Genomic DNA, 21217 nt, shown 5'->3' with positions numbered 1-21217 from the left:
CTTTAGGTCACTCCCACTGACCCAATCACAGCCACTGCTGTAGGTCACTCCCGCTGACCCAATTAATGTCGCTGCTGTAGGTCATTCCCACTGACCCAATCACAGTCACTGCTGTAGGTCTTTCCCACTGACCATATCATGGTCACTGCTGTAGGTCAATCCCACTGTCCCACTCACTGTCGAAGCTGTAGGTAATTCCCACTGAAACACTCACTGTCACTGCTGTCAACCACTCCCACTGACCCACTCACTGTCACTGCTGATTGCCACTCCCACTCACCCAATCATTGTTACTGCTGTAGGTCACTCCCACTGACCCAATCATGGTCACTGCTGTAGGTCGCTCCCACTGACCGTCTCACTATCATTGCTCTCGGTCATTCCCACTTACCCAATCACGGTCACTGCTGTAGGTCAATCCCACTGACGCACTCTCAGTCACTGCTGTCGGTCACTCCCACTGACCCACTCACTGACACTGCTGTAGGTTACTCCCACTGACCCAATCACAATCACTGCTGAAGGTCATTCTCACTGTCCCAATCATGGTCACTGTTGCAGATCATTCCCACAGAACCCATCACAGCCACTGCTGTAGGTCACTCCCGCTGACTCAATCTCATTCACTGCTGAAGGTCATTCCCACTGACCCACTCACTCTCACTGCGTAGGTCACTCCCACTGACCCAATCACAGTCACTGCGGTAGGTCATTCCCACTGACACAATCACGGTCACTGCTCTAGGTCACTCCCACTGACCCAATCGCTCTCACTGCTGTAGGTCATTCCCACTGACCCAATCATCGTCAATGCTGTTGGTCATTCCCACTGACCCAATCATGGTCACTGCCGTAGGTCACCCCCACTGAACCGCTCACTGTCACAGGTGTAGGTCATTCCTACTGAACCAATCAATGTAACTGCTGTCAGCCACTCCCACTGACCCACTCACTGTCACTGCTGTAGGTGACTCTCACTGACCAACTCATAGTCACTGCTTTAGGTCACTCCCACTCACCCAATCATGGTCACTGCTGTAGGTCACTCCAACTTACCATATCACTGTCTCTGCTGTTGGTCACCCCCACTGACTCTCTCACTATCATTGCTGTAGGTTATTCCCACTGACCCATTCACGGTCACTGGTGTAGGACAATCCCACTGACCCACTCACTGTCACTGCTGTAGGTTACTCCCACTGACCCAATCCCAATCTCTGCTGTAGTTCACTCTCACTGCCCCAATCATGGTCAGTGTTGCAGTTCATTCCCACAGACCCACTCACTGTCACTGCCGTAGATCACTTCCACTCACTCAATCACGGTCACTGCTTTAGGTCACTCCCACTGACCCACTCACTATCATTGCTGTAGGTCATTCCCACTGACCCAATCACGGTCACTGCTGTAGGTCAATCCCACTGATCCACTCTCAGTCACTGCTGTAGATTACTCCCACTGACCCACTCGCTTTCACTGCTGTCGGCCACTCCCACTGACCCACTCACTGACACAGCTGTAGGTTACTCCCACTGAGCCAATGACAATCACTGCTGTAGGTCACTCTCACTGTCCCAATCATGGTCACTGTTGCAGTTCAATCCCGCAGACCCACTCTCTGTCACTGCTGTAGATCCCTTCCCCTCCCTCAATCACGGTCACTGCTTTAGGTCACTCCCGCTGACCCAATCACAGCCACTGCTGTAGGTTACTCCAGCTGACCCAATCTCATTCACTGCTGAAGGTCATTCCCACTGACACACTCACTCTCACTGCGTAGGTCACTCCCACTGACCCAATCACAGTCACTGCTGTAGGTCATTCCCACTGACACAATCACGGTCACTGCTGTAGGTCACTCCAACTGACCTAATCACGGACACTGCTGTAGGTCATTCCCACTGACCCAATCATCGTCAATGCTGTTGGACATTCCCACTGACCCAATCATGGTCACTGCTGTAGGTCACTCCCACTGAACCACTCATTGTCAATGCTTTAGGTCATTCCCACTGAACCACTCAATGTCACTGCTGTCAGCCACTCCCACTGACCTACTTACTGTCACTGCTGTAGATCACTCCCCTGACTCAATCACGGTCACTGCTTTAGGTCACTCCCACTGACCCAATCACAGCCACTGCTGTAGATCACTCCCGCTGACCCAATCACAGTCACTGATGTAGGTCACTCCCACTCACCCAATCATGGTTACTGATGTAGGTCACTTCCACTGACCCAATCACGGTCACTGCTGTAGGTCAATCCCACTGACACACTCTCAGGCACTGATGTAGATTACTCCCACTGACCCAATCGCGCTCACTGCTGTAGGTCATTCCCACTGACCCAATCATCGTCACTGCTGTTGGACATTCCCACTGACCCAATCATGGTCACTGCTGTAGGTCATTCCTACTGAACCACTCAATGTCACTGCTGTCAGCCACTCCCACTGACCCACTCACTGTCACTGCTGTATGTGACTCTCACTGACCAACTCATAGTCATTGCTGTAGGTCACTCCAACTCACCTAATCATGGTCACTGCTGTAGGTCACTCCCACTTACCATATCTGTGTCTCTGCTGTAGGTCACCCCCACTGACGCTCTCACTATCATTGCTCTAGGTCATTCCCACTGACCCAATCACGGTCACTGCTGTAGGTCAATCCCACTGACCCACTCTCAGTCACTGCTGTAGATTACTCCCCCTGACCCACTCACTGACACTGCTGTAGGTTACTCCCACTGACCCAATCACAATCACTGCTGTAGTTTACTCTCACTGTCCCAATAATGGTCACTGTTGCAGTTCATTCCAACAGGCCCACTCTCTGTCACTGCTGTAGATCACTTCACCTCCCTCAATCACGGTCACTGCTTTAGGTCACTCCCACTGACCGAATCACAGCCACTGCTGTAGGTCATTCCCACTGACACACTCACTGTCACTGCTGTAGTTCATTCCCACTGAAACACTCACTGTCACGGCTGTCAGACACTCCCACTGACCCACTCACTCTCTCTGCTGTAGGTCACTCCCACTCACCCAATCATGGTTACTCCTGTAGGTGACTTCCACTAACCCAATCATGGTCACTGCTGTAGGTCACTACCACTGAACCACTCACTATCATTGCTGTAGGTCATTCCCACTGACCCAATCACGGTCACTGCTGTAGGTCAATCCCACTGACCCACTCTCTGTCACTGCTGTAGATTACTCCCACTGACCCACTCGCTGTCACTGCTGTCGGTCACCCCCACTGACCCACTCACTGACACAGCTGTAGGTTACTCGCACTGACCCAATGACAATCACTGCTGTAGGTCACTCTCACTGTCCCAATCATGGTCACTGTTGCAGTTCATTCCCACAGACCCACTCTCTGTCACTGCTGTAGATCCCTTCCCCTCCCTCAATCACGGTCACTGCTTTAGGTCACTCCCACTGACCCAATCAGAGCCACTGCTGTAGGTTAATCCAGCTTACCCAATCTCATTCACTGCTGAAGGTCATTCCCACTGACCCACTCACTCTCACTGCGTAGGTCACTCCCACTGACCCAATGACAGTCACTGCTGTAGGTCATTTCCACTGACACAATCACGGTCACTGCTGTAGGTCGCTCCAACTGACCCAATCACGGTCACTGCTGTAGGTCATTCCCACTGACCCAATCATCGTCAATGCTGTTGGACATTCCCACTGACTCAATCATGGTCACTGCTGTAGTTCACTCCCACTGAACCACTCATTGTCAATGCTGTAGGTCATTCCCACTGAACCAATCAGTGTCACTGCTGTCAGCCACTCCCACTGACCCACTCACTCTCACTGCTGTAGATCACTCCCACTGACTCAATCACGGTCACTGCTTTAGGTCAATCCCACTGACCCAATCACAGCCACTGCTGTAGGTCACTCCCGCTGACCCAATCACAGTCACTGCTGTAGGTCACTCCCACTGTACCACTTACTATCATTGCTGTAAGTCATTCCCACTGACCCAATCAAGGTCACTGCTGTAGGTCAATCCCACTGACGCACTCTCAGTCACTGCTGTAGATTACTCCCACTGACCCACTCACTGTCATTGCTGAAGGTCATTCCCACTGACCCACTCACACTCACTGCGTAGGTCACTCCCACTGACCCAATCACAGTCGCTGCTGTAGGTTATTCCTACTGACACAATCACGGTCACTGCTGTATGTCACTCCCACTGACCCACTCACTGTCACTGCTGTCGATTTTTCCCACTGACCCACTCACTGACACTGCTGTAGGTTACTCCCAATGACGCTCTCACTATCATTGCTGTAGGTCATTCCCACTGACCCAATCTCGGTCACTTCTGTAGGTCAATCACAGAGACCCACTCTCTGTCACTGCTGTAGATCACTTCCCCTCCCTCAATCACGTTAACTGCTTTAGGTCAATCCCACTGACCCAATCACAGCCACTGCTGTAGGTGACTATCACTGACCAACTCATAGTCACTGCTGTAGGTCAGTCCCACTCACCCAATCATGGTCACTACTCTAGGTCACTCCCACTTACCATATTACTGTCTCTGCTGTAGGTCGCCCCCACTGACGCTCTCACTATCATTGCTGTAGGTCACTCCCACTGACTCAATCACGGTCACTGCTGTAGGTCAATCCAGCTGACCCACTCTCAGTCACTGCTGTAGATTACTACCCCTGACCAACTCACTGTCGCTGCTGTCTGTCACTCCCACTGACCCACAGACAGTCACTGCTGAAGGTTACTCCCACTGACCCAAGCACAGTCACTGCTGTAGGTCGCTCTCACTGTCCCAATCATGGTCACTGTTGCAGATGATTCCCCCAGACCCACTCACTGGCACTGCGTAGGTCACTCCCACTGACCCTATCATAGACACTGCTGTAGGTCATTCCCACTGACCCAATCATGGTCACTGCTGTAGGTCACTCCCACTGACCCACTCACTATCATTGCTGTAGGTCATTCCCATTGACCCAATCACGGTCACTGCTGTAGGTTAATCCCACTGACGCACTCTCAGTCACTCACCCAATCATGGTTACTGATGTAGGTCACTCCCACTGACCCAATCATGGTCACTGCTGTAGGTGGCTCCCACTTACCTAATCACGGTCTCTGCTGTAGGTCACTCCCACTGACCGTCTCACTATCATTGCTGTAGGTCATTCCCACTGACCCACTCACTGTCACTGCTGTCGGTCACTTTCACTGACCCACTCACTGACACTGCTGTACGTTACTCCCACTGACCCAATCACAATCACTGCTGTAGTTCACTCTCACTGTCCCAATCATGGTCACTGTTGCAGATGATTCCCACAGACCCACTCACTGTCACTGCGTAGGTCACTCCCACTGACCCTATCATAGTCACTGCTGTAGGTCACTCCCGCTGACCCAATCACAGTCACTGCTGTAGGTCATTCCCACTGATCCACTCACTCTAACAGCTGTAGGGTACTGCAACTGGCCCAATCACGGTCACTGCTGTAGGTCACTCCCATTGCCCCAATCACAGTCACTGCTGTATGTCATTCCCACTGACCCAATTAATGTCGCTGCTGTAGGTCATTCCCACTGACCCAATCACAGTCACTGCTGTAGGTCTTTCCCACTGACCATATCATGGTCACTGCTGTAGGTCAATCCCACTGTCCCACTCACTGTCGAAGCTGTAGGTAATTCCCACTGAAACACTCACTGTCACTGCTGTCAACCACTCCCACTGACCCACTCACTGTCACTGCTGATTGCCACTCCCACTCACCCAATCATTGTTACTGTTGTAGGTCACTCCCACTGACCCAATCATGGTCACTGCTGTAGGTCGCTCCCACTGACCGTCTCACTATCATTGCTCTCGGTCATTCCCACTTACCCAATCACGGTCACTGCTGTAGGTCAATCCCACTGACGCACTCTCAGTCACTGCTGTCGGTCACTCCCACTGACCCACTCACTGACACTGCTGTAGGTTACTCCCACTGACCCAATCACAATCACTGCTGAAGGTCATTCTCACTGTCCCAATCATGGTCACTGTTGCAGTTCATTCCCACAGAACCCATCACAGCCACTGCTGTAGGTCATTCCCGCTGACTCAATCTCATTCACTGCTGAAGGTCATTCCAACTGACCCACTCACTCTCACTGCGTAGGTCACTCCCACTGACCCAATCACAGTCACTGCGGTAGGTCATTCCCACTGACACAATCACGGTCACTGCTCTAGGTCACTCCCACTGACCCAATCGCTCTCACTGCTGTAGGTCATTCCAACTGACCCAATCATCGTCAATGCTGTTGGTCATTCCCACTGACCCAATCATGGTCACTGCTGTAGGTCACCCCCACTGAACCGCTCACTGTCACAGGTGTAGGTCATTCCTACTGAACCAATCAATGTAACTGCTGTCAGCCACTCCCACTGACCCACTCACTGTCACTGCTGTAGGTGACTCTCACTCACAAACTCATAGTCACTGCTTTAGGTCACTCCCACTCACCCAATGATGGTCACTGCTGTAGGTCACTCCCACTTACCATATCACTGTCTCTGCTGTAGGTCACCCCCACTGACGCTCTCACTATCATTGCTGTAGGTTATTCCCACTGACCCAATCACGGTCACTGGTGTAGGACAATCCCACTGACCCACTCACTGTCACTGCTGTAGGTTACTCCCACTGACCCAATCCCAATCTCTGCTGTAGTTCACTCTCACTGCCCCAATCATGGTCACTGTTGCAGTTCATTCCCACAGACCCACTCACTGTCACTGCTGTAGATCACTTCCACTCACTCAATCACGGTCACTGCTTTAGGTCACTCCCACTGACCCACTCACTATCATTGCTGTAGGTCATTCCCACTGACCCAATCACGGTCACTGATGTAGGTCAATCCCACTGACCCACTCACTATCATTGCTGTAGGTCATTCCCACTGACCCAATCACGGTCACTGCTGTAGGTCAATTCCACTGACGCACTCTCAGTCACTGCTGTAGATTACTCCCACTGACCCACTCACTGTCACTGCTGAAGGTCATTCCCACTGACCCACTCAAACTCACTGCGTAGGTCACTCCCACTGACCCAATCACTGTCCCTGCTGTAGGTCATTCGTACCGACACAATCTCGGTCACTGCAGTAGGTCACTCCCACTGACCCAATCACGGTCACTGCTGTAGGTCATTCTCACTGACTCAATCATCGTCAATGCTGTTGGACATTCCCACTGACCCAATCATGGTCACTGCTGTAGGTCACTCCCACTGAACCACTCATTGTCAATGCTGTAGGTCATTCCCACTGAACCACTCAATGTCACTGCTGTCAGCCACTCCCACTGACCCACTTACTGTCACTGCTGTAGATCACTCCCCTGACTCAATCACGATCACTGCTTTAGGACACTCCCACTGACCCAATCACAGCCACTGCTTTAGGTCACTCCCGCTGACCCAATCACAGTCACTGATGTAGGTCACTCCCACTCACCCAATCATGGTTACTGATGTAGGTCACTTCCACTGACCCAATCACGGTCACTGCTGTAGGTCAATCCCACTGACACACTCTCAGACACTGATGCAGATTACTCCCACTGACCCAATCACAGCCACTGCTGTAGGTCACTCCCGCTGACCCAATCACAGTCACTGATGTAGGTCACTCCCACTCACCCAATCATGGTTCCTGATGTAGGTCACTTCCACTGACCCAATCATGGTCACTGCTGTAGGTCACTCCCACTGACCCACTCACTATCATTGCTGTAGGTCATTCCCACTGACCCAATCACTGTCACTGCTGAAGGTCATTCCCACTGACCCACTCAAACTCACTGCGTAGGTCAATCCCACTGAAACACTCTCAGACACTGATGTAGATTACTCCCACTGACCCAATCGCGCTCACTGCTGTAGGTCATTCCCACTGACCCAATCATCGTCAATGCTGTAGGTCATTCCTACTGAACCACTCAATGTCACTGCTGTCAGCCACTCCCACTGACCCACTCACTGTCACTGCTGTATGTGACTCTCACTGACCAACTCATAGTCATTGCTGTAGGTCACTCCAACTCACCTAATCATGGTCACTGCTGTAGGTCACTCCCACTTACCATATCTGTGTCTCTGCTGTAGGTCACCCCCACTGACGCTCTCACTATCATTGCTCTAGGTCATTCCCACTGACCCAATCACGGTCACTGCTGTAGGTCAATCCCACTGACCCACTCTCAGTCACTGCTGTAGATTACTCCCCCTGACCCACTCACTGACACTGCTGTAGGTTACTCCCACTGACCCAATCACAATCACTGCTGTAGTTTACTCTCACTGTCCCAATAATGGTCACTGTTGCAGTTCATTCCGACAGGCCCACTCTCTGTCACTGCTGTAGATCACTTCACCTCCCTCAATCACGGTCACTGCTTTAGGTCACTCCCACTGACCGAATCACAGCCACTGCTGTAGGTCATTCCCACTGACACACTCACTGTCACTGCTGTAGTTCATTCCCACTGAAACACTCACTGTCACGGCTGTCAGACACTCCCACTGACCCACTCACTCTCTCTGCTGTAGGTCACTCCCACTCACCCAATCATGGTTACTCCTGTAGGTGACTTCCACTAACCCAATCATGGTCACTGCTGTAGGTCACTACCACTGAACCACTCACTATCATTGCTGTAGGTCATTCCCACTGACCCAATCACGGTCACTGCTGTAGGTCAATCCCACTGACCCACTCTCTGTCACTGCTGTGGATTACTCCCACTGACCCACTCGCTGTCACTGCTGTCGGTCACCCCCACTGACCCACTCACTGACACAGCTGTAGGTTACTCGCACTGACCCAATGACAATCACTGCTGTAGGTCACTCTCACTGTCCCAATCATGGTCACTGTTGCAGTTCATTCCCACAGACCCACTCTCTGTCACTGCTGTAGATCCCTTCCCCTCCCTCAATCACGGTCACTGCTTTAGGTCACTCCCACTGACCCAATCAGAGCCACTGCTGTAGGTTAATCCAGCTTACCCAATCTCATTCACTGCTGAAGGTCATTCCCACTGACCCACTCACTCTCACTGCGTAGGTCACTCCCACTGACCCAATGACAGTCACTGCTGTAGGTCATTTCCACTGACACAATCACGGTCACTGCTGTAGGTCGCTCCAACTGACCCAATCACGGTCACTGCTGTAGGTCATTCCCACTGACCCAATCATCGTCAATGCTGTTGGACATTCCCACTGACTCAATCATGGTCACTGCTGTAGTTCACTCCCACTGAACCACTCATTGTCAATGCTGTAGGTCATTCCCACTGAACCAATCAGTGTCACTGCTGTCAGCCACTCCCACTGACCCACTCACTCTCACTGCTGTAGATCACTCCCACTGACTCAATCACGGTCACTGCTTTAGGTCAATCCCACTGACCCAATCACAGCCACTGCTGTAGGTCACTCCCGCTGACCCAATCACAGTCACTGCTGTAGGTCACTCCCACTGTACCACTTACTATCATTGCTGTAAGTCATTCCCACTGACCCAATCAAGGTCACTGCTGTAGGTCAATCCCACTGACGCACTCTCAGTCACTGCTGTAGATTACTCCCACTGACCCACTCACTGTCATTGCTGAAGGTCATTCCCACTGACCCACTCACACTCACTGCGTAGGTCACTCCCACTGACCCAATCACAGTCGCTGCTGTAGGTTATTCCTAATGACACAATCACGGTCACTGCTGTATGTCACTCCCACTGACCCACTCACTGTCACTGCTGTCGATTTTTCCCACTGACCCACTCACTGACACTGCTGTAGGTTACTCCCAATGACGCTCTCACTATCATTGCTGTAGGTCATTCCCACTGACCCAATCTCGGTAACTTCTGTAGGTCAATCACAGAGACCCACTCTCTGTCACTGCTGTAGATCACTTCCCCTCCCTCAATCACGGTAACTGCTTTAGGTCAATCCCACTGACCCAATCACAGCCACTGCTGTAGGTGACTATCACTGACCAACTCATAGTCACTGCTGTAGGTCAGTCCCACTCACCCAATCATGGTCACTACTCTAGGTCACTCCCACTTACCATATTACTGTCTCTGCTGTAGGTCGCCCCCACTGACGCTCTCACTATCATTGCTGTAGGTCACTCCCACTGACTCAATCACGGTCACTGCTGTAGGTCAATCCAGCTGACCCACTCTCAGTCACTGCTGTAGATTACTACCCCTGACCAACTCACTGTCGCTGCTGTCTGTCACTCCCACTGACCCACAGACAGTCACTGCTGAAGGTTACTCCCACTGACCCAAGCACAGTCAATGCTGTAGGTCGCTCTCACTGTCCCAATCATGGTCACTGTTGCAGATGATTCCCCCAGACCCACTCACTGGCACTGCGTAGGTCACTCCCACTGACCCTATCATAGACACTGCTGTAGGTCATTCCCACTGACCCAATCATGGTCACTGCTGTAGGTCACTCCCACTGACCCACTCACTATCATTGCTGTAGGTCATTCCCATTGACCCAATCACGGTCACTGCTGTAGGTTAATCCCACTGACGCACTCTCAGTCACTCACCCAATCATGGTTACTGATGTAGGTCACTCCCACTGACCCAATCATGGTCACTGCTGTAGGTCGCTCCCACTGACCGTCTCACTATCATTGCTCTCGGTCATTCCCACTTACCCAATCACGGTCACTGCTGTAGGTCAATCCCACTGACGCACTCTCAGTCACTGCTGTCGGTCACTCCCACTGACCCACTCACTGACACTGCTGTAGGTTACTCCCACTGACCCAATCACAATCACTGCTGAAGGTCATTCTCACTGTCCCAATCATGGTCACTGTTGCAGTTCATTCCCACAGAACCGATCACAGCCACTGCTGTAGGTCACTCCCGCTGACTCAATCTCATTCACTGCTGAAGGTCATTCCCACTGACCCACTCACTCTCACTGCGTAGGTCACTCCCACTGACCCAATCACAGTCACTGCGGTAGGTCATTCCTACTGACACAATCACCGTCACTGCTCTAGGTCACTCCCACTGACCCAATCGCTCTCACTGCTGTAGGTCATTCCAACTGACCCAATCATCGTCAATGCTGTTGGTCATTCCCACTGACCCAATCATGGTCACTGCTGTAGGTCACCCCCACTGAACCGCTCACTGTCACAGGTGTAGGTCATTCCTACTGAACCAATCAATGTAACTGCTGTCAGCCACTCCCACTGACCCACTCACTGTCACTGCTGTAGGTGACTCTCACTCACAAACTCATAGTCACTGCTTTAGGTCACTCCCACTCACCCAATCATGGTCACTGCTGTAGGTCACTCCCACTTACCATATCACTGTCTCTGCTGTAGGTCACCCCCACTGACGCTCTCACTATCATTGCTGTAGGTTATTCCCACTGACCCAATCACGGTCACTGGTGTAGGACAATCCCACTGACCCACTCACTGTCACTGCTGTAGGTTACTCCCACTGACCCAATCCCAATCTCTGCTGTAGTTCACTCTCACTGCCCCAATCATGGTCACTGTTGCAGTTCATTCCCACAGACCCACTCACTGTCACTGCTGTAGATCACTTCCACTCACTCAATCACGGTCACTGCTTTAGGTCACTCCCACTGACCCTCTCACTATCATTGCTGTAGGTCATTCCCACTGACCCAATCACGGTCACTGATGTAGGTCAATCCCACTGACCCACTCACTATCATTGCTGTAGGTCATTCCCACTGACCCAATCACGGTCACTGCTGTAGGTCAATTCCACTGACGCACTCTCAGTCACTGCTGTAGATTACTCCCACTGACCCACTCACTGTCACTGCTGAAGGTCATTCCCACTGACCCACTCAAATTCACTGCGTAGGTCACTCCCACTGACCCAATCACTGTCCCTGCTGTAGGTCATTTGTACCGACACAATCTCGGTCACTGCAGTAGGTCACTCCCACTGACCCAATCACGGTCACTGCTGTAGGTCATTCTCACTGACTCAATCATCGTCAATGCTGTTGGACATTCCCACTGACCCAATCATGGTCACTGCTGTAGGTCACTCCCACTGAACCACTCATTGTCAATGCTGTAGGTCATTCCCACTGAACCACTCAATGTCACTGCTGTCAGCCACTCCCACTGACCCACTTACTGTCACTGCTGTAGATCACTCCCCTGACTCAATCACGATCACTGCTTTAGGACACTCCCACTGACCCAATCACAGCCACTGCTTTAGGTCACTCCCGCTGACCCAATCACAGTCACTGATGTAGGTCACTCCCACTCACCCAATCATGGTTACTGATGTAGGTCACTTCCACTGACCCAATCACGGTCACTGCTGTAGGTCAATCCCACTGACACACTCTCAGACACTGATGCAGATTACTCCCACTGACCCAATCACAGCCACTGCTGTAGGTCACTCCCGCTGACCCAATCACAGTCACTGATGTAGGTCACTCCCACTCACCCAATCATGGTTCCTGATGTAGGTCACTTCCACTGACCCAATCATGGTCACTGCTGTAGGTCACTCCCACTGACCCACTCACTATCATTGCTGTAGGTCATTCCCACTGACCCAATCACTGTCACTGCTGAAGGTCATTCCCACTGACCCACTCAAACTCACTGCGTAGGTCACTCCCACTGACCCAATCACTGTCCCTGCTGTAGGTCATTCGTACCGACACAATCTCGGTCACTGCAGTATGTCACTCCCACTGACCCAATCACGGTCACTGCTGTAGGTCATTCCCACAGACCCAATCATCGTCAATGCTGTAGGTCATTCCCACTGACCCTATCTTGGTCACTGCTGTAGGTCACTCCCACTGAACCACTCACTGTCACTGCTGTAGGTCATTCCCTCTGAACCTCTCAATGTCACTGCTGTCAGCCACTCCCACTGACCCACTCACTGTCACTGCTCTAGGTGACTCTCACTGACCAAATCATAGTCACTGCTGTAGGTCACTCTCACTCACCATATCACTGTCTCTGCTGTAGGTCACTCCCACTGACGCTCTCACTATCATTGCTGTAGGTCATTCCCACTGACCCACTCACTGACACTGCTGTAGGTCACTCCAACTGACCCAATCACGGTCACTGCTGTAGTTCATTCCCACTGACCCAATCATCGTGAATGCTGTTGGTCATTCCCACTGTCCCAATCATGGTCATTGTTGCAGATGATTCCCACAGACCCACTCACTGTCACTGCGTAGGTCACTCCCACTGACACTATCATAGTCACTGCTGTAGGTAATTCCCACTGACACAATCAGAGCCACTGCTGTAGGTCACTCCCGCTGACCCAATCACAGTCACTGCTGTAAAACACTCCCACTGACCCACTCACTGTCACTGCTGATTGCCACTCCCACTCACCCAATCATTGTTACTGCTGTAGGTCACTCCCACTGACCCAATCATGGTCACTGCTGTAGGTCGCTCCCACTGACCGTCTCACTATCATTGCTCTCGGTCATTCCCACTTACCCAATCACGGTCACTGCTGTAGGTCAATCCCACTGACGCACTCTCAGTCACTGCTGTCGGTCACTCCCACTGACCCACTCACTGACACTGCTGTAGGTTAGTCCCACTGACTCAATCACAATCACTGCTGAAGGTCATTCTCACTGTCCCAATCATGGTCACTGTTGCAGTTCATTCCCACAGAACCCATCACAGCCACTGCTGTAGGTCACTCCCGCTGACTCAATCTCATTCACTGCTGAAGGTCATTCCCACTGACCCACTCACTCTCACTGCGTAGGTCACTCCCACTAACCCAATCACAGTCACTGCGGTAGGTCATTCCCACTGACACAATCACGGTCACTGCTCTAGGTCACTCCCACTGACCCAATCGCTCTCACTGCTGTAGGTCATTCCCACTGACCCAATCATCGTCAATGCTGTTGGTCATTCCCACTGACCCAATCATGGTCACTGCTGTAGGTCACCCCCACTGAACCGCTCACTGTCACAGGTGTAGGTCATTCCTACTGAACCAATCAATGTAACTGCTGTCAGCCACTCCCACTGACCCACTCACTGTCACTGCTGTAGGTGACTCTCACTGACCAACTCATAGTCACTGCTTTAGATCACTCCCACTCACCCAATCATGGTCACTGCTGTAGGTCACTCCCACTTACCATATCACTGTCTCTGCTGTAGGTCACCCCCACTGACGCTCTCACTATCATTGCTGTAGGTTATTCCCACTGACCCAATCACGGTCACTGGTGTAGGACAATCCCACTGACCCACTCAGTGTCACTGCTGTAGGTTACTCCCACTGACCCAATCCCAATCTCTGCTGTAGTTCACTCTCACTGCCCCAATCATGGTCACTGTTGCAGTTCATTCCCACAGACCCACTCACTGTCACTGCTGTAGATCACTTCCACTCACTCAATCACGGTCACTGCTTTTGGTCACTCCCACTGACCCACTCACTATCATTGCTGTAGGTCATTCCCACTGACCCAATCACGGTCACTGCTGTAGGTCAATCCCACTGATCCACTCTCAGTCACTGCTGTAGATTACTCCCACTGACCCACTCGCTTTCACTGCTGTCGGCCACTCCCACTGACCCACTCACTGACACAGCTGTAGGTTACTCCTACTGACCCAATGACAATCACTGCTGTAGGTCACTCTCACTGTCCCAATCATGGTCACTGTTGCAGTTCATTCCCGCAGACCCACTCTCTGTCACTGCTGTAGATCCCTTCCCCTCCCTCAATCACGGTCACTGCTTTAGGTCACTCCCACTGACCCAATCACAGCCACTGCTGTAGGTTACTCCAGCTGACCCAATCTCATTCACTGCTGAAGGTCATTCCCACTGACACACTCACTCTCACTGCGTAGGTCACTCCCACTGACCCAATCACAGTCACTGCTGTAGGTCATTCCCACTGACACAATCACGGTCACTGCTGTAGGTCACTCCAACTGACCTAATCACGGTCACTGCTGTAGGTCATTCCCACTGACCCAATCATCGTCAATGCTGTTGGACATTCCCACTGACCCAATCATGGTCACTGCTGTAGGTCACTCCCACTGAACCACTCATTGTCAATGCTGTAGGTCATTCCCACTGAACCACACAATATCACTGCTGTCAGCCACTCCCACTGACCCACTTACTGTCACTGCTGTAGATCACTCCCCTGACTCAATCACGGTCACTGCTTTAGGTCACTCCCACTGACCCAATCACAGCCACTGCTGTAGGTCACTCCCGCTGACCCAATCACAGTCACTGATGTAGGTCACTCCCACTCACCCAATCATGGTTACTGATGTAGGTCACTTCCACTGACCCAATCACGGTCACTGCTGTAGGTCAATCCCACTGACACACTCTCAGACACTGATGTAGAGAACTCCCACTGACCCAATCGCGCTCACTGCTGTAGGTCATTCCCACTGACCCAATCATCGTCAATGCTGTAGGTCATTCCTACTGAACCACTCAATGTCACTGCTGTCAGCCACTCCCACTGACCCACTCACTGTCACTGCTGTATGTGACTCTCACTGACCAACTCATAGTCACTGCTGTAGGTCACTCCATCTCACCCAATCATGGTCACTGCTGTAGGTCACTCCCACTTACCATATCTGTGTCTCTGCTGTAGGTCACCCCCACTGACGCTCTCACTATCATTGCTGTAGGTCATTCCCACTGACCCAATCACGGTCACTGCTGTAGGTCAATCCCACTGACCCACTCTCAGTCACTGCTGTAGATTACTCCCCCTGACCCACTCACTGACACTGCTGTAGGTTACTCCCACTGACCCAATCACAATCACTGCTGTAGTTTACTCTCACTGTCCCAATAATGGTCACTGTTGCAGTTCATTCCGACAGACCCACTCTCTGTCACTGCTGTAGATCACTTCACCTCCCTCAATCACGGTCACTGCTTTAGGTCACTCCCACTGACCGAATCACAGCCACTGCTGTAGGTCATTCCCACTGACCCACTCACTGTCACTGCTGTAGTTCATTCCCACTGAAACACTCACAGTCACGGCTGTCAGACACTCCCACTGACCCACTCACTCTCTCTGCTGTAGGTCACTCCCACTCACCCAATCATGGTTACTCCTGTAGGTGACTTAAACTAACCCAATCATGGTCACTGCTGTAGGTCACTCCCACTGACCCACTCACTATCATTGCTGTAGGTCATTCCCACTGACCCAATCACGGTCACTGCTGTAGGTCAATCCCACTGACCCACTCTCTGTCACTGCTGTAGATTACTCCCACTGACCCACTCGCTGTCACTGCTGTCGGTCACCCCCACTGACCCACTCACTGACACAGCTGTAGGTTACTCGCACTGACCCAATGACAATCACTGCTGTAGGTCACTCTCACTGTCCCAATCATGGTCACTGTTGCAGTTCATTCCCACAGACCCACTCTCTGTCACTGCTGTAGATCCCTTCCCCTCCCTCAATCACGGTCACTGCTTTAGGTCACTCCCACAGACCCAATCAGAGCCACTGCTGTAGGTTAATCCAGCTTACCCAATCTCATTCACTGCTGAAGGTCATTCCCACTGACCCACTCACTCTCACTGCGTAGGTCACTCCCACTGACCCAATCACAGTCACTGCTGTAGGTCATTTCCACTGACACAATCATGGTCACTGCTGTAGGTCGCTCCAACTGACCCAATCACGGTCACTGCTGTAGGTCATTCCCACTGACCCAATCATCGTCAATGCTGTTGGACATTCCCACTGACTCAATCATGGTCACTGCTGTAGGTCACTCCCACTGAACCACTCATTGTCAATGCTGTAGGTCATTCCCAATGAACCAATCAGTGTCACTGCTGTCAGCCACTCCCACTGACCCACTCACTCTCACTGCTGTAGATCACTCCCACTGACTCAATCACGGTCACTGCTTTAGGTCAATCCCACTGACCCAATCACAGCCACTGCTGTAGGTCACTCCCGCTGACCCAATCACAGTCACTGCTGTAGGTCACTCCCACTGTCCCACTTACTATCATTGCTGTAAGTCATTCCCACTGACACAATCAAGGTCACTGCTGTAGGTCAATCCCACTGACGCACTCTCAGTCACTGCTGTAGATTACTCCCACTGACCCACTCACTGTCACTGCTGAAGGTCATTCCCACTGACCCACTCACACTCACTGCGAAGGTCACTCCCACTGACCCAATCACAGTCGCTGCTGTAGGTTATTCCTACTGACACAATCACGGTCACTGCTGTATGTCACTCCCACTGACCCACTCACTGTCACTGCTGTCGATTTTTCCCACTGACCCACTCACTGACACTGCTGTAGGTTACTCCCAATGACGCTCTCACTATCATTGCTGTAGGTCATTCCCACTGACCCAATCTCGGTCACTTCTGTAGGTCAATCACAGAGACCCACTCTCTGTCACTGCTGTAGATTACTCCCACTGACCCACTCGCTGTCACTGCTGTCGGTCACCCCCACTGACCCACTCACTGACACAGGTGTAGGTTACTCTCACTGACCCAATGACAATCACTGCTGTAGGTCACTCTCACTGTCCCAATCATGGTCACTGTTGCAGTTCATTCCCACAGACCCACTCTCTGTCACTGCTGTAGATCCCTTCCCCTCCCTCAATCACGGTCACTGCTTTAGGTCACTCCCACTGACCCAATCAGAGCCACTGCTGTAGGTTAATCCAGCTTACCCAATCTCATTCACTGCTGTAGGTCATTCCTACTGAACCACTCAATGTCACTGCTGTCAGCCACTCCCACTGACCCAATCACAGCCACTGCTGTAGGTGACTATCACTGACCAACTCATAGTCACTGCTGTAGGTCAGTCCCACTCACCCAATCATGGTCACTACTGTAGGTCACTCCCACTTACCATATTACTGTCTCTGCTGTAGGTCGCCCCCACTGACGCTCTCACTATCATTGCTGTAGGTCACTCCCACTGACCCAATCACGGTCACTGCTGTAGGTCAATCCAGCTGACCCACTCTCAGTCACTGCTGTAGATTACTCCCCCTGACCAACTCACTGTCGCTGCTGTCTGTCACTCCCACTGACCCACAGACAGTCACTGCTGAAGGTTACTCCCACTGTCCCAAGCACAGTCACTGCTGTAGGTCGCTCTCACTGTCCCAATCATGGTCACTGTTGCAGATGATTTCCCCAGACCCACTCACTGGCACTGCGTAGGTCACTCCCACTGACCCTATCATAGACACTATTGTAGGTCATTCCCTCTGACCCAATCATGGTCACTGCTGTAGGTCACTCCCACTGACCCACTCACTATCATTGCTGTAGGTCATTCCCATTGACCCAATCACGGTCACTGCTGTAGGTTAATCCCACTGACGCACTCTCAGTCACTCACCCAATCATGGTTACTGATGTAGGTCACTCCCATTGACCCAATCATGGTCACTGCAGTAGGTGGCTCCCACTTACCTAATCACGTTCTCTGCTGTAGGTCACTCCCACTGACCGTCTCACTATCATTGCTGTAGGTCATTCCCACTGACCCACTCACTGTCACTGCTGTCGGTCACTCCCACTGACCCACTCACTGACACTGCTGTACGTTACTCCCACTGACCCAATCACAATCACTGCTGTAGTTCACTCTCACTGTCCCAATCATGGTCACTGTTGCAGATGATTCCCACAGACCCACTCACTGTCACTGCGTAGGTCACTCCCACTGACCCTATCATAGTCACTGCTGTAGGTCACTCCCGCTGACCCAATCACAGTCACTGCTGTAGGTCATTCCCACTGATCCACTCACTCTAACAGCTGTAGGGTACTGCAACTGGCCCAATCACGGTCACTGCTGTAGGTCACTCCCATTGCCCCAATCACAGTCACTGCTGTATGTCATTCCCACTGACCCAATTAATGACGCTGCTGTAGGTCATTCCCACTGACCCAATCACAGTCACTGCTGTAGGTCTTTCCCACTGACCATATCATGGTCACTGCTGTAGGTCAATCCCACTGACCCACTCACTGTCGAAGCTGTAGGTAATTCCCACTGAAACACTCACTGTCACTGCTGTCAACCACTCCCACTGACCCACTCACTGTCACTGCTGATTGCCACTCCTACTCACCCAATCATTGTTACTGCTGTAGGTCACTCCCACTGACCCAATCATGGTCACTGCTGTAGGTCGCTCCCACTGACCGTCTCACTATCATTGCTCTCGGTCATTCCCACTTACCCAATCACGGTCACTGCTGTAGGTCAATCCCACTGACGCACTCTCAGTCACTGCTGTCGGTCACTCCCACTGACCCACTCACTGACACTGCTGTAGGTTACTCCCACTGACCCAATCACAATCACTGCTGAAGGTCATTCTCACTGTCCCAATCATGGTCACTGTTGCAGTTCATTCCCACAGAACCCATCACAGCCACTGCTGTAGGTCACTCCCGCTGACTCAATCTCATTCACTGCTGAAGGTCATTCCCACTGACCCACTCACTCTCACTGCGTAGGTCACTCCCACTGACCCAATCACAGTCACTGCGGTAGGTCATTCCCACTGACACAATCACGGTCACTGCTCTAGGTCACTCCCACTTACCCAATCGCTCTCACTGCTGTAGGTCATTCCCACTGACCCAATCATCGTCAATGCTGTTGGTCATTCCCACTGACCCAATCATGGTCACTGCTGTAGGTCACCCCCACTGAACCGCTCACTGTCACAGGTGTAGGTCATTCCTACTGAACCAATCAATGTAACTGCTGTCAGCCACTCCCACTGACCCACTCACTGTCACTGCTGTAGGTGACTCTCACTGACCAACTCATAGTCACTGCTTTAGGTCACTCCCACTCACCCAATCATGGTCACTGCTGTAGGTCACTCCCACTTACCATATCACTGTCTCTGCTGTAGGTCACCCCCACTGACGCTCTCACTATCATTGCTGTAGGTTATTCCCACTAACCCAATCACGGTCACTGGTGTAGGACAATCCCACTGACCCACTCACTGTCACTGCTGTAGGTTACTCCCACTGACCCAATCCCAATCTCTGCTGTAGTTCACTCTCACTGCCCCAATCATGGTCACTGTTGCAGTTCATTCCCACAGACCCACTCACTGTCACTGCTGTAGATCACTTCCACTCACTCAATCACGGTCACTGCTTTAGGTCACTCCCACTGACCCACTCATTATCATTGCTGTAGGTCATTCCCACTGACCCAATCACGGTCACTGCTGTAGGTCAATCCAACAGATCCACTCTCAGTCACTGCTGTAGATTACTCCCACTGACCCACTCGCTTTCACTGCTGTCGGCCACTCCCACTGACCCACTCACTGACACAGCTGTAGGTTACTCCCACTGACCCAATGACAATCACTGCTGTAGGTCACTCTCACTGTCCCAATCATGGTCACTGTTGCAGTTCATTCCCGCAGACCCACTCTCTGTAACTGCCATAGATCCCTTCCCCTCCCTCAATCACGGTCACTGCTTTAGGTCACTCCCACTGACCCAATCACAGCCACTGCTGTAGGTTACTCCAGCTGACCCAATCTCATTCACTGCTGAAGGTCATTCCCACTGACACACTCACTCTCACTGCGTAGGTCACTCCCACTGACCCAATCACAGTCACTGCTGTAGGTCATTCCCACTGACACAATCACGGTCACTGCTGTAGGTCACTCCAACTGACCTAATCACGGTCACTGCTCTAGGTCATTCTCACTGACTCAATCTTCGTCAATGCTGTTGGACATTCCCACTGACCCAATCGCTCTCACTGCTGTAGGTCATTCCCACTGACCCAATCATCGTCAATGCTGTTGGTCATTCCCACTGACCCAATCATGGTCACTGCTGTAGGTCACCCCCACTGAACCGCTCACTGTCACAGGTGTAGGTCATTCCTACTGAACCAATCAATGTAACTGCTGTCAGCCACTCCCACTGACCCACTCACTGTCACTGCTGTAGGTGACTCTCACTGACCAACTCATAGTCACTGCTTTAGGTCACTCCCACTCACCCAATC

Source organism: Narcine bancroftii, chromosome 12 (genome assembly GCF_036971445.1).
Source record: "Narcine bancroftii isolate sNarBan1 chromosome 12, sNarBan1.hap1, whole genome shotgun sequence".
Classification (NCBI taxonomy): domain Eukaryota; kingdom Metazoa; phylum Chordata; class Chondrichthyes; order Torpediniformes; family Narcinidae; genus Narcine; species Narcine bancroftii.
The sequence above is the reverse complement of the archived record's forward strand: the minus strand, read 5'-3'. Positions refer to the sequence as shown.